General features: G+C 40.5%; 1 protein-coding gene across 5 annotated transcripts in view; it reads right to left on the bottom strand.

Annotated features, from left to right (window-relative positions):
* SPON2 (spondin 2) overlaps nt 1–14,622 on the bottom strand; it is a 95,064-nt gene that overhangs the window by 28,469 nt on the left and 51,973 nt on the right. For all 5 annotated transcript variants that reach the window (XR_006290239.1, XR_006290237.1, XR_005225254.2 and 2 more), the window contains exon 2: nt 13,778–13,916. The gene's annotated coding sequence lies outside the window, so the exon portion shown is untranslated. The remainder of the gene's footprint in view (nt 1–13,777; nt 13,917–14,622) is intronic.

The following is a 14,622-nucleotide window of genomic DNA, read 5'->3' as shown; positions in this document are numbered from 1 at the left end:
TTCTACCTCTGAGTTCCTCCTGCAGATTCAATTAAAGAGGATATTCTTTTCTTTTTTTTTTTTTGCTTCCTGACCTAACCTGTTGGGTAATGTTGGTGAACACACTGTTAAACTACTATTGCAATTCACTTTAGAGGTGGCTGCATTTTAATGGCTGGGCAATGCAGTCCCTACCACTTATATCCCTAACATGCATGTTGTGAAGCTTACCTAACAAATGTTTGGAATGCAGTTGTAGGCATCTCGGTCCCAGGATATTAGAGAGACAAGATGGATGAAGTAGTATCTTTTATTAGACCAACTTCTGTTGGAAAGAGAGACAAACTTTCAAGCCACAAAGAGCTCTTCTTCAGGTCTAGGAAAGGTTTCAGAGTAACAGCCGTGTTAGTCTATATTCGCAAAAAGAAAAGGAGGACTTGTGGCACCTTAGAGACTAACCAATTTATTTGAGCATAAGCTTTCGTGAGCTGTAGCTCACTTCATCGGATGCATTCCCTAGGTCTAGGAAAGGTATTCAGAGCATCACAGCTAAATGCAAGATGGAACAGATTGTTTAGCATAAGTAGTTAGCACATAACTCTGCTACACACTAAAAATCATGGACTGAACAGAGACACTGTATTTATGGTTTATTAAAACAATCTGTAACTACTAATCCCCCTTTTTGTCCTATGACTGAAGAGGTGTTAATGGGTCACTCTATCTTGACTGATCCCTTAGAATAGGTACTAACTACTTACCCTAAACAATGTGTTCCATCTTGCATTTAGCTGTGACCCTTGAATACCTTTCCCAGACCTGAAGAAGAGCTCTGTGTGGCTCGAAAGAGCCTCTCTCTCACCAACAGACACTGGTCCAGTAAAAGATATTACTTCACCCACCTTGTCTTTCTAAATGTTTGGAAAGCACTTTGAGATCCTTGAAGGAAAGGAATAACTAGAAAAAAAAGTATTAATATTTAATAACTGCTAAGGTTGGATAGGCACAAGGACTGGATAAAAAGACTTCAGTGATGATCCACAATGCCCTCTTCCTCAACCCCCTCCCTAGTTAGCCGTGTGGACTATAATAGGTACCAAAATCTCTTGCATGTAATTGTCACGCCTCTAGTACTTAGATGAATGTACAGCGGTATGAAAATGCCTGAGTGCCTAAAATACCTGAAATTAGTCATCTAAATAAATAGCCTAATTTTCAAGGATAGTGAGCACTCAAAAACTGCAACTAAAATAAATCTGGGTTTTGTGCATACATGGAATGTAGGACCAAGCCCTTTGCTTTCAGAGGATTAGATTAAGTAAGGAAGCACCCTGACTTTTTGCCTATTACTCCCTCAGGGAAGTGTCAGAAATACCAGGACACAAACAGCAGAATAATTTCAAAATGTATTGATTTTTTTCAAGCTGTACAGCATCCCTAGTAGCAACATAAATGTTTCTGCACTAATGGCTATTCCAATAGTTATACAAATAGAGTTACATAAAAATACATATTTCCCTATCTGTACAATCAAGTAGCCCTTCCATGATAATCAAGCACAGGAAGCTGCATTCAGTGCTACTTATATGGAAATGGCTGTGCTTGATATGATTTCCCCGCCCCCCATCATAATAAAGTTAATTAACATGCCACTTACATCTGTGAAAATAATAGTGTGCTAAATCCACTTGTGACTCTGCAAAGTAATTTGTGGGTAAAAGTAGGTATGTTGTGTCACTAAGCTGAGCCCAATATCACAGATGTAACTGCACAGTTGGGAATTATTTACATGCTTCCTTTGCTAGGCACTTTGGCAACACCATCAGTTTTTGGGAGTCGGACTGCCAGGGTGAATCTGAATAAACCACTCATTGCCAACCATTCTGTGGGTTCCAAAGCAACTTCCCATCATCTGCAAACACCTCGAACTGGAATAAGCAGAAGAAAAATATTAGGCATCTTTGCAGTTTCCAAAATGGCACTTCAAATTTTTGGCCAGCTAATATGGTCTACATACAAGGGATCAACCAAATATAATAATTCTGCAGAGCAGAAGGTTGTGGCATGTTTAAGGGAGCCAGGAATCTGGAACTCCATCCTCTTTTTTTTTTGACTGTGTGTAGTCAGGCTGTCACCCATTTAAAGTTGGAGGGGAGAGAGATTGTTAGCTCTGCATCTGTGGCTACCTAAAGCAATATTATACTGATGCACAGGTACGCAATATTCAACTCAACTCATACATTTACTTTGCTGAGATTTCAGTAGAATTCTATGGGGGCACAGGTTAACAAAGGATATGGCCCATTCTGTGACTGGAAGTCTGCATGTGAATTTGTAATGTAGAACCACAACAAATTAGTTACCCGATGAATAGAGTGAAAGACACGGTTTGTTATTTGTCTGTGGTTTTGCCTATTATGCACTAAGTTCTTTCCAGACAGGCAAAAAGTTAAAAGTTGCTGCCCCAAAGAGCTAACATTCTGAAGACAGACAAACAAGTAGACAGAAGTTAGGGGCAACTGGAAACAAAAGAGTATGCTATTAAACCTCTGTCTCTGACAGGTATCATTGCAAGTTAGAACAACTTGTAGAATTTATCCAGCAAAGTGTCTTTCCAGGATCCCTTATCTATTATAGCAGCTGCCCGTCTCCTGCTACAGAATCCAGTGCATTGCAAGCCTGACCAAAGTAGTTACACCATGAAGTATTTATTAGTGTTAGTTACCTTTATTTCTGCAGTGCTTTAGATGTACATGGTACTTTACAAATACAAAGTCTTTGCCCCAAAGAGCTCATAATTTAAGGGTCAGACCGTGTGAGGTATAAGGCACCCCCCAAGCTCTAGTGAAGACTGAATTCAGGGCACCCAGCACCACCAGATAGGCTCTGTGTTAGACAATATTCAAAAGAATGGATGGATATTTTAACATCTGTTGTTGATGTCTGATACAATTCCTGTAGTCACTTCTTACAGGATTTTATAAAATAATTATGTGCCTAGTTTCAAACCTTAGCGCCCAAAGCCATACCATCTGAGTGCCTCCCCTGATAAAGACATAATGGTCATTTATCTCTCTGTCTCTCTCTTTTTTCCTTCTATGGAGATAAACAATTTTTTAAAATATTAAATGTGTGAGTGAGCTGGTGTATGTACTATTGGAGGAAAACTCAAAGAGCTGGGTTTGAAATTTAGTTCTGAATGCAATAGGCATGGAGGAACAGTTTACTCATTACAACTCTGTGGGTTCGGTCTGAGAGGAAGCACCGGATCCTGAACCATTTAAGAATATTTCTGTTCATTCTTGCAGCCTCTTGAAGGCCAAACAGGTATTTGGTGATCAATTCCACTGAATGGGACAGACAGTTCCAGCAGGACGCACTTCCATTGTGGACACTAAAGAACAAATGCCCTCTCTGTACCTTGCCCTGGTCTGAAACCTGATTAGGGGGCAGATCCAGGCTGTTGGATGCAGATGGTGGTGTTGAAGGGTATTTTTAGCTAGCTTCTCATTTAATTTGCTGCGATGGTTGGAAACTGGGTGATAGTTTGCAAGGTTACTGGCATCAAGTGGCAATTTCTTTAATATAGTTCAGATTATTGCATGTTTTAAAATGAAAAGTAGATTTCCCTCTTCAAAAGAGTTGTGTGGTACAAAGGTTTGATTGTCATGAGTATGGAATAGCCACGTTATTTATAAATGGCAAAGCAATAGTAAACACTTAACCTTGGAATTTCTGAGTTTCAACTATTTTTCTCCCTTTGCAGGTGGGGGGCAATCTGGCCCCATGTTAGGAAGAGAATGATACCAAGATCAATAGAGCCTCCGAATCTGGAAGACTTCAAAAATTTAATGAAAGCATTTGTTTTAAAACATGGAAAAATTAGATATGCCAAATTGACTAATATCTAGGAAATGTTAGAAGATTAAACAAAGTAAAATATGAGTTTAATTATCAATTATAAAGGAAGAACATGTATTTTTTTACTTTAAATAAATTTTTTATGAGATGGGACTAATATGGAATATTCGTTTTGAATCTTGTAAATCACATGCCAGGCTACACTAATGAGGCAGATGGAAGGCATATTAACTACTGTACTTATCCTAAAAGAATGGGTTAGGTGTTCTGTAACTTTCAGAGAACATGCAACACTAAGGGGAAACAATTTTAAAATCCCATCTGCTCTAATTTATATAGTCTGACTAGCAGGCATTGGAGAAACTTCTAATGATATCAGAAATCGTTGTGGCATCTGGAAAATCTCTAGAAACATTAATTTTCTAGAGTTGATGTAAGCATATCTCCCATGTTAGCCATGCTATTCTGTGCAAGTCATTATTATACTTATTCTCTGTAGAAAATGTATATTAAAATATACGTAATGCCAGTAGTTTATATTTAGCAAGGGGAAAAGTAGAAAAAAAAATCCTTGCATGAAGGAACATGGCAAGGTAGTGTAAACTCCTAGTAATGGTTATTGGGATCATAACTGCGGCCTTTGAAATAAAAACAAGTAAAATTTGATATAACTAGGGAGGGAAATTATGTTTTCCTTCTAAAATCCCTATAGATACTTCGTATTCATCTGCTGAAGATCTACACTATGATTTTCATTTAAGTACTTCAGCATCTGCTGTTTGTATCCTGCATATCTAAAATCCTGGCGTGATATTCCGGTGCATGGGAAGTTTATTAGGGCCCTGCTTTAAACTCAATGTTGTTTTCAGCTATACATTCTTCTGCTGAGGTCTCGTGAGTAGATACTGACCTATAGCCATTATTTCCACATCTCAGTATTAAGCAATGTGTCGGGGCGGGGGGGGGGGGCCCTAATGGCACTCCTACAGCTGCGGAAGGTAACTCAGAGATAGGTGCTTGATTTTGTCTTTACAATGTCGATAGAGTTCATTTCATACACACAGTATTATATCTGTAGATTCTGGAACAGATAAGCCGGTGGGGTGATGCAACATGAGCCATTATTCAGGTTAGAAATTTTGTTCCGCTGACACAGTAATTCACATTAACGTGTGACATCTCTTGCCAGTTGTTATGAAATTAGAATGTTGACATGAGTTAATGTGATTGCATAAAATAATAAGTTTTGCTCTCTCCTAATTATTTGGGGTCCTTGAGGTATTCACCTATTTTATTCTGAGGCAGTTTTCTTCTTTATAATCTCAGTCTCTTTCAACTCAACACATACCAGTAGGTTTAAATTTAATTTAATCCGATTTATATAAATTCAGAAACAGAAGATGACGTTTTTAGTTTTCATTTTGTCATAAAAATAAACTATTTAAAATGCAAGAAAGGAAGGCAAAAGAGTGGGTGGAAAGCAAGAAAGTAGAGGAAGTAAGAATCACTTATTTCCTCTCAAATCTGGTTCCTAGAAAATCAGAATATTTGCTATAAGACTCATACAGTAGGACCAGATTTTCAAAGTTGGACATGTGTTTACTATTTTTGTGTTCTTCAAAGCAGACTAAGATTTCTATGGAATCTAAGAAATCCATTATTTAATTAGAATGTTAACCCTTCTTTTCCAGCTGGTTGGGGAAGATATTATTGTCAACCCTCCCACATCTTTTCAGACCAAAAAAACAAAACAAATCCACACACATTGGCACGCCTTGTAAGGTGAGAAGCTGTTCTTAAAAGCAACTAGACCCTGATTAAGCCACATGTGTTGATGAGTCATTCCTAGGCCACGCTCTAGCCAATCCAGAAGTCAAGAGCTAGTCTGGTGACTCTCAGGGCAGGTATATAAGCCTCACAGGAGAAACAGCAGCTCAATCTGCTCAACATCACTCCCTGGTCTGGATTTCTCCCTTGCTGTTTAGTGGTTACAGACTCCACAAGCCTTAGCCAGCTCCAGCTTTGCTCTTGCTCCGGTCCTGCTTCTGGTCCAGCCTTTTTCCAAAAGCGCACTGGGCACCTGATTCTGGTTCTGACCCCAAGCTTCAGCTCCTAGGCCTGACCTTCCCCATCATCGTTTCTGAAAGATTTAGCTTTGTAGATGAGGAAATGAAAACCCCATACTTTCTTGGGGAGGAATCCAATGTTTTAAAGAGTGGTAGAGCGGAAAGATGGTACAGTGGTTAGGGTTTCAGCCTGGGTCTTAGATCGGAGAATCAAACATCACAGATTTCGGGCCAGATTCTCAAAGGTATTTAAAGTAGCAGTCGTGTTTTTTTTCAAAGGTATTTAGGTACCTAAAGATGCAGCTAGGTGCCTAGGTGAATTTTCAAAAGTGCCTAAGCAGGTTGATAAAACTGATTCCAATGGAAAGTGGGCATTTAACCTGCTTAAGTGCCTTTGAAAGTCCCATTAGATGCCTAAACACCTTTGGGAATGTAGCCCTTAATCTCTGGGCCTCAGCTCCAGGTTCACTGAAGTTGATAGAATACTATGAACCTCAATAATTTGTGTAAAATGGAGATGTTAGTACTTCCCTATCTCAGAAGCATTGTGAGGATAAATGCATTAGATTGAGTAATGGGGGCCATATAAGTACGTAGAGACAGATTATGCATTAATAAATCATGATTAAATCTAGGCCAAAGCCTAAACTTGCATGCATGATTTGCTAATGAAGTTATAATTGTTTGTATTAATTAAGCAATCAGTTGTATGTCTGTCTTTTGATAATAAATTCTAGTATGTCTTGCTAATCAATGGTATGTCAGGTAATAAAACCTAAAATTTCTGATTTATGGTCCCATGTAAAAACTGCTAGACCAAACTGCTTCCAAAGTGTGACTGTACATTTCAAGAGACTGCTCCGTTTGCTTAGATTTATATCTGAACTTTTTTTTATAGATTCACAGATATTTAAGGCCATAGTGGTCCAGTATGTTCATTTAATCTAGCCTCTACACCACTCTGGCCATAGAATTTCACCCAGCAATTCCTGCAGTGGAGGGAATTTTTCTTCTCTGGCCCATAAGAGAATACCATCAACCTCAAGAACTTGTGGTTGAGCTACAGATTAAATCAAGATTGGTTGTCTTTTGAAAAGATAAAGACCATGGACACAGTTTGGGGGTGGTGCAGGGGAGGCATTGCTCCCCCAAACAGAGGCAAAGCATTGAGGGTCATGTGGAGTCACATTCCACTTCCCCTCCCCCCCCTCCGCCCCCATTTCTGTGAGCCAAGCTGTTCAGGTCACCACAGGAGACAGCAGCAGCTGAGACTCCCCCATGAACCCAGCCTGTCGTCTGTCTCCCGCCCCCATCCAGCACTGGTAGCCCAGGTACCACTCTGGGCAGGGGGAGAAAGCCAGTGAACCAACAGAACATGCCTGCATGCACACCCATGCTTTCCCCTCCCCCACACAAATATAGCAGTCAAACTATGCCTATGATAAAGACTCCAAGTGATGATGAATTTGCCACTTTGCTTGGTAAGCGTTTCAGTTATAAGTTACCCTCTCTGACGTATGTTCACAGAATCACAGAAATGTATTGGCGGAAGGGACTTTCAGAGGTCAGCTAGTCCAGCCCCCTGCACTGAGGCGGGATGACGTATACCTAGACCATCCCTGAAGGCTGTTTCTCTAACCTGTTCTTAAAACCCCCAGTGACGGAGATTCTACAACCTGACTTGGAAGCTTATTCCAATGCTTAACTATCCTTTTAGATAGAAAGGATTTCTTAATACCTGACCCAAATCTTCTTCCTGCAGATTAATCTGATTACTTGTTGTCCCATCTTCAGTGGACATAGAGAACATAATAGCCTTCTATGATGAGATTACTGATTCTGTGGATAAAGGGAAAGCAGTGGATGTATTGTTTCTTGACTTTAGCAAAGCTTTTGACACGGTCTCCCACAGTATTCTTGTCAGCAAGTTAAAGAAGTATGGGCTGGATGAATGCACTATAAGGTGGGTAGAAAGTTGGCTAGATTGTCGGGCTCAACGCATAGTGAGCAATGGCTCCATGTCTAGTTGGCAGCCGGTGTCAAGTGGAGTGCCCCAGGGGTCGGTCCTGGGGCCGGTTTTGTTCAATATCTTCATAAATGATCTGGAGGATGGTGTGGATTGCACTCTCAGCAAATTTGCAGATGATACTAAACTGGGAGGAGTGGTAGATACGCTGGAGGGCAGGGATAGGATACAGAGGGACCTAGACAAATTGGAGGATTGGGCCAAAAGAAACCTGATGCGGTTCAATAAGGATAAGTGCAGGGTCCTGCACTTAGGACGGAAGAACCCAATGCACAGCTACAGACTAGGGACCGAATGGCTAGGCAGCAGTTCTGCGGAAAAGGACCTAGGGGTTACAGTGGACGAGAAGCTGGATATGAGTCAGCAGTGTGCCCTTGTTGCCAAGAAGGCCAATGGCATTTTGGGATGTATAAGTAGGGGCATAGCGAGCAGATCGAGGGACGTGATCGTTCCCCTCTATTCGACATTGGTGAGGCCTCATCTGGAGTACTGTGTCCAGTTTTGGGCCCCACACTACAAGAAGGACGTGGATAAATTGGAGAGAGTCCAGCGAAGGGCAACAAAAATGATTAGGGGTCTGGAACACATGACTTATGAGGAGAGGCTGAGGGAACTGGGATTGTTTAGTCTGCAGAAGAGAAGAATGAGGGGGGATTTGATAGCTGCTTTCAACTACCTGAGAGGTGGTTCCAGAGAGGATGGTTCTAGACTAATCTCAGTGGTAGAAGAGGACAGGACAAGGAGTAATGGTCTCAAGTTGCAGTGGGGGAGGTTTAGGTTGGATATTAGGAAAAACTTTTTCACTAGGAGGGTGGTGAAACACTGGAATGCGTTACCTAGGGAGGTGGCAGAATCTCCTTCCTTGGAAGTTTTTAAGGTCAGGCTTGACAAAGCCTTGGCTGTGATGATTTGATTGGGGATTGGTCCTGCTTTGAGCAGGGGGTTGGACTAGATGACCTCCTGAGGTCCCTTCCAACCCTGATATTCTATGATTCTATGAACAACTGATCACTGTCCTCTTTATAACAGTCCTGAATATAGATAAAGGCTAATCAGATACCTCCATCATCTTCTTTCTTTAAGACTAAACATGCCCAGGTGTTTTAGCCTTTCCTCATAGGCCAGGTTTTCTAAAACTTATCATTTGTGTTGCTTTTTCCAATTTGTCCACATCTCTCCTAAAGTGTGGCACCTAGAACTGAACGCTTAACTACAGTGGAGCCCTCACCAGTGCTGGGTAAAGCAGGACAATTGTCTCCCTTGTTTTATGGCATTCCTGTTAATACACCCCACAATGTTTTCAGCCTTTTTAGCAACTGCATCACATTGTTGACTCGTATTCAATTTGCGACCCACCATAGCCCCCGGATCCTTTTTTGCCTAGACGGTTATTCCCCAGTGTGTAGTTGTGAATTTGATTTTTCCTTCCCAAGTGTAGTACTTTGCACTTGTCTTTATTGATTTTCATCTTGTTGAGTTCAGACCTATTTTCCAATTGGTCAGGGTTATTTTGAATTCTAATCCTGCCCTCCAAAGTGCTTGCAACACCTCCTAGCTTGGTGTCATCCACAAATTTTATAAGCATACTCTCGACTCCATCATCCGAGTCATAAAAATATTGACTAATACCAAAGCCCTGCTGGATCCCACTAGACACATCCTCCAAGTTTGACAGCAAACCATTAATAACGACTCTTTTAGAATGGTATTTCGATCAGTTGTGTGCACCCACCTTATAGTAATTTCATCTAGACCATGTTTCCCTAGTTTGCTTATGAAAATATCACATGGGAGTGTCAAAGGCATAACTAAAAATTAAGATATCACCTCTACAGCTTCCCCTTATGCACTAAACCAGTAACCCCATCAAAGAAGGAAATTAGGTTGGTTTGGCATGATTTTTCTTGGCAAATTCAAATTTCTTGGCAAATTCAAATGTTTGGGCAATAGTCCACAGTCCTTGCCTCAGCCCCTAGTATCAGGGGCAGACCGCACGTGCCTGCATTCTCCATCACTCTGTAACCGGGCGCAGACTCACCGGCAGCGCCTCCTGCTGGTTGTCTCAGAGAATTAGCATTCCAGACTCCGGAGCGCTCTCTGTTGGCCGGTGTCTCGCCTTGCTGCTGGCTCCAGTGTCCCTCCCAGGACCCCAGTGCCCCTTTAACTGGGTACTTCCCCCTGGCAGTACCCCCACAGTTCTGGCTCCTCCCCTCCCAGGGGAACCCCCCCACTATCCCCACCTCACCTCAGTCATGGGCTACTGCCAGTCACCAACTAGCCCCTGCTCCCTGGGGCTGACTGCACTATAAGTCACTCATCACAGGTGAGGGGGTTTGGACCTGCTGCCTCTGCAACCCCCATACCTAATAGGCCTTCCCAGGCCTGCAGCCTGGGGCTTTCCTAGGCCCGAGCTCCCCGGCTCCCTTGGCCTTTCCTCAGCCCTGCTCCAAACTAGGTCCTCTATTCAGGTCTGTGCAGCCAGGTCCCTCCCTCTCAGGGCTAGAGAGAGAGTTCCTCTGCTCCTGGCCTCCCTGGCTTTTATAAGGCCCGCTGGGTCTGTTTTGGGCATGGTCCCAGCTGCGGCTGCTCTGCCAATCAGCCCAGCTTTTCCCCTGCCCCAGCTCTCTCCCAGGGCTGTTTTAGGCCCTTCAGGAAGGAGCTACACAGCCACTTGCTATTGTTATGCCTTTCCCTGAAAGATTGAGCCCCTATCAGAATTTAGCTTTGTGGTATAAGATAGGACGTGAGAGAGAATAATCACAGATGTTAGTCATGTTGCTTAATTCTGTACTGGAAGGTGTTCAGATAATATGGTGATGAGGGCAATATAAGAACCTACAAAAATAGACTATTATCTTAGGTTTACCTAGTTTACTCCATTTAGCTGTATTATAGACAGAAGTATTAAGTAAACTGTAGTACAAAAGAAATTTTAAAAAGTAGTATTTTATAACAAAACATTGTTCTTAAGTGAATTCTTCTGTGTTCTAATAGTTCAACATCACTTAAAAAAATGAGCGTAAATATAAATTTTGTCCTGAAAACAAAGTGTGTGGTTGTCAGCTGTTTTTTTGGTTTTTGCTAACACATCATAAACTCATCTTAACAACTGGGATTCCCAGCAATTAGCTTACTGGAGTAAATACAGCTGCCAAAGCAAAATTATGTCTAGCATAGAATTCCATATACACAAAATTAACCCATCAATGGGTGATGTGTTAGAATTAATTAAACAGTATGTGGTATTCAAACTCTGCAGAAAATTAACCAATTTTTTATCGCAACGCTAAATCTGAAGAATTTAAACTTTTTTCCAATAAATCCACTTATTTAAATATCTACAATTTGTATAAAAAGATGATGTATTTGTATCGAATACTGTTTTAAAAAAATATTTCTATTTCATAGGAAGTTTGGGGATTAACAAACAGAATAGACAAAAGATGTTATTTTTTCTACAGCGGCATCTCCACATACAAACGTGTCATTCATAGCCCAACATTCCCCCCTCCCACCAAGTTGTCATTAAGTCCAATTTAAGGATACATTCTTTGATCCAAATGAAAGATTTCAGAAGACTGTGGCCTAACCATGATTTGGAGTCTTTATTTTTTTGTGTAGAGCACAAGTTTAGCCTGAGGGGGAAAAAACAGCAAGTTGTTTCTCGTTAGAAAAGCCACATGGTTACTGCCACAGCTGCAGCTCTGGTTTCATTTCAGAGCTTGAACTCCCAAGGGACACAGTAAAGAATAGTTATAGCCAGTATGGCCCAAATGTTATCACCTCCTAAATACAAAATATAAAATCGACACAGGAAAAGAGAAGAACTTCGATTTCTCCACTAGAAGAGAACCTTCACTTAGGCAAAATAAACAATGCTATACACTTAAACCACTGTTAAATAAAACAAGTTTCTTAAAAAAAAAAATAGAACTTTTCAAGATTTTGAAAGTTTCTGACTTTTCCATTCATTCCAATTGTGGGATGTATTTCCTATGTCAAGCTATCTACTTCTAAACAGGACACCCAAGCTGATTCTGTACTATATCAGCAAAATGTCAGCTACCACTAAGGTGCCACAAGTACTCCTTTTCTTTTTGCGAATACAGACTAACACGGCTGCTTCTCTGAAACCAGTTACAACTGTTTAATTCTTTTTTACTATAGAACCCATACATAAACAACCCACATCTATAGGTACCCCATGTATATGTACATGTGCCCACACACACACAGTGGTTATATCCGTGATGTATGTTATAAATTATAGAACAAAATCATAAATTGTATTTATCATGAACTTGTAACCACCTCATCTGCATTCTGCCCACTAATCCATCTCTCCTCAGACTACTAACAAGCCAAACCTCCGATCACTTCAAACAGTCAGGCAGCCTCCACTGGTGGGGGTCTGTGGGACCCAGACTGAAACATAAAAGATGATTTACAGAAAGAAAATAATTGAATAATTGGGCTCAGGAGGTTTTGTTTTGAAAGGGAGGGATGTTTGAAAGAGTTTTGTTCTGGGATGAAGACTGTGGTCGACAATGCCACTCCTCTGGCACAGTGGGATTTTCTCTCATAAGGATAAAGTTTGTCTACACAGGAGACAGAGTTTTCTCAGGGACCAGTCTGAGACTGTGGAACAAATTCCTACAGGATCTAAGGACCGTCACAGACTTTGCCAAGCACAGGACTCACTTCTTCTACCTTGCCTTCTCTAAACTAAACACATAAGCCCCTGTGGCACCTCTCTTCCAAAGAAAACCAACCCCCCCAAGAAAAGTACTTATGTATATTGAGGGGAAAGGTACTAGCCAAAAGTACGTCCATAAGATATTGAAAATAGCTCATATTGAGCAATCTTTAAAATCTGTCTTCAGTAAGATAAAAATTGTAGGAATGATCTAGCAATCAGCTTCTGTATATTCTGGTTTGATTGTCTTTCCACTTTTCCATTTCTATTACAGGTGGTTTTCATGGTTGCCACAAATCTCTCTCTAATGTATTTTGTCTTGTTCTGCTAAGCCTGCCATTTCTATTCTTCATATGGCTGAACCAGTCATTCTAGAGTCAGTGCCTCCTAAAACCATCAGAAGAGCTCCCCCTCGCAAATGGTTGATGTCAGTCCATTATAGCACTACAAAGGTGGTATTAAATCTGTTATGACTAAGCACTTAGGCAGAATTGGTAATTAACAGACAGCAGGCCATACTGCTTGTATAGCACCTAGCACAATGGGGTCGTAATTTATGACTAGGACTCCTAGTTGCTACAAGAAGAAGAATTTGGATCTTAGTTTCACCTGACTTCAATCAAGGTACACCAAGGTAACCGAGTTCAGAATCTGGCCCAATCTTTTTGATCAGAAAAGAGAACCTTCATGGAAAGTAGAACAACTGGTCTTAGCCTGGTTCTAGTGATGCTCTCCTGATCAAATGTAACTGTGAAGTTAATTCAGAGATAAATCTGCTGTACATTTTGAACTCAAAACAGCAGCAAAGAGATTTTGTACATGTTGTATAGCTATTAAAATACTGAAACAATACTTTAAAAGCCTGGAGAGGAAGAAACAGTGGAAAAAGAGAATGAAAGGGAAAGGATTTACTTGCATATTTATCACATAAAGTTTTCCCCTAACTGCATCCTTTAATGATGCCACTGGATTTTCTTTCATTTAATTGCTGTTCTATCAGTCTTTACTGTAATTTACCAGGGCATGAGTTTGCAGGAAAAATCATTGTTTTCCCTCTAAATAGCTACTAGCAGGTCCTTTTTCTGTAAATCGTGGTCATGGCATAACTGTTAACAACTTTAGAAAGTGACACAAAATAGCTCCATTTACCTGGCATATTAAAATTGCAGTTGTCAGTTTTTAATGCCTCCGATATCCTTTAATTCTCCACGTGTTGTAGAACGAGCTAAGCTTTGCTTCCAGGATCCCGCCAGGATGCTCTGAGACAAAGATGTACATCCAATGAAACCTGGAGGGAAAAAAAAGTCTTTCATGTACTTAATGCATCAAAATAACTCCAAATTTATTGTGTCAGAAATTAACTGTTCTCCTTCATAGAGGCCCAGAGCAAGGAGAAAACATCACCATTACCATTATATGTTACACTGTCTAAATGAATACGTATAAACCATACTGTGTACTCCAATCATTTAATTTTTTTACTGATGTAATTGTAAAATATGTTCTTCTTGCAGTCTTAAATGGGAATGGGACAGACGGTAAAAGCTTAATTAAGGAGTAATTTGTCCATTACTCCTTGGACAAGGAGTCTATGTTGCTAACGATTCCTCATTGTAATAGTATCTCATTACAAAGTGCTTGTGATTTGGTGGGATAGACTGAAAGGTTTCCTTGAGGAAAAGTTTACAATCCTAAGGAATTCACTGTGGAAAAGTTCAACATAGCAGGGGTCATCTATATTAGATTTCTGAGAAATCAAGAAAAATCAAGAGAGATTTACACTAAGATTTTCTGCCTTTTCTGACTTTCCAGAGTTGCTAGACAGAAAGAATCTTCACATACAAACAATATATGTCACACACAGTAATAAATATGGAAGTGTAACTCAGCATGAGTATTTTTGGACAGTAATCTCTGAGCTTTTCAGAAAGTTTCACTGACCCTTAACTGTTTTTCATTGTGGCAGGATTGCTTTAAAAAAAAACCACTATAAA

Source organism: Chelonia mydas, chromosome 4 (assembly GCF_015237465.2).
Source record: "Chelonia mydas isolate rCheMyd1 chromosome 4, rCheMyd1.pri.v2, whole genome shotgun sequence".
Taxonomy (NCBI): Eukaryota; Metazoa; Chordata; order Testudines; family Cheloniidae; genus Chelonia; species Chelonia mydas.
This window is presented reverse-complemented; position numbering and strand designations above follow the sequence as displayed.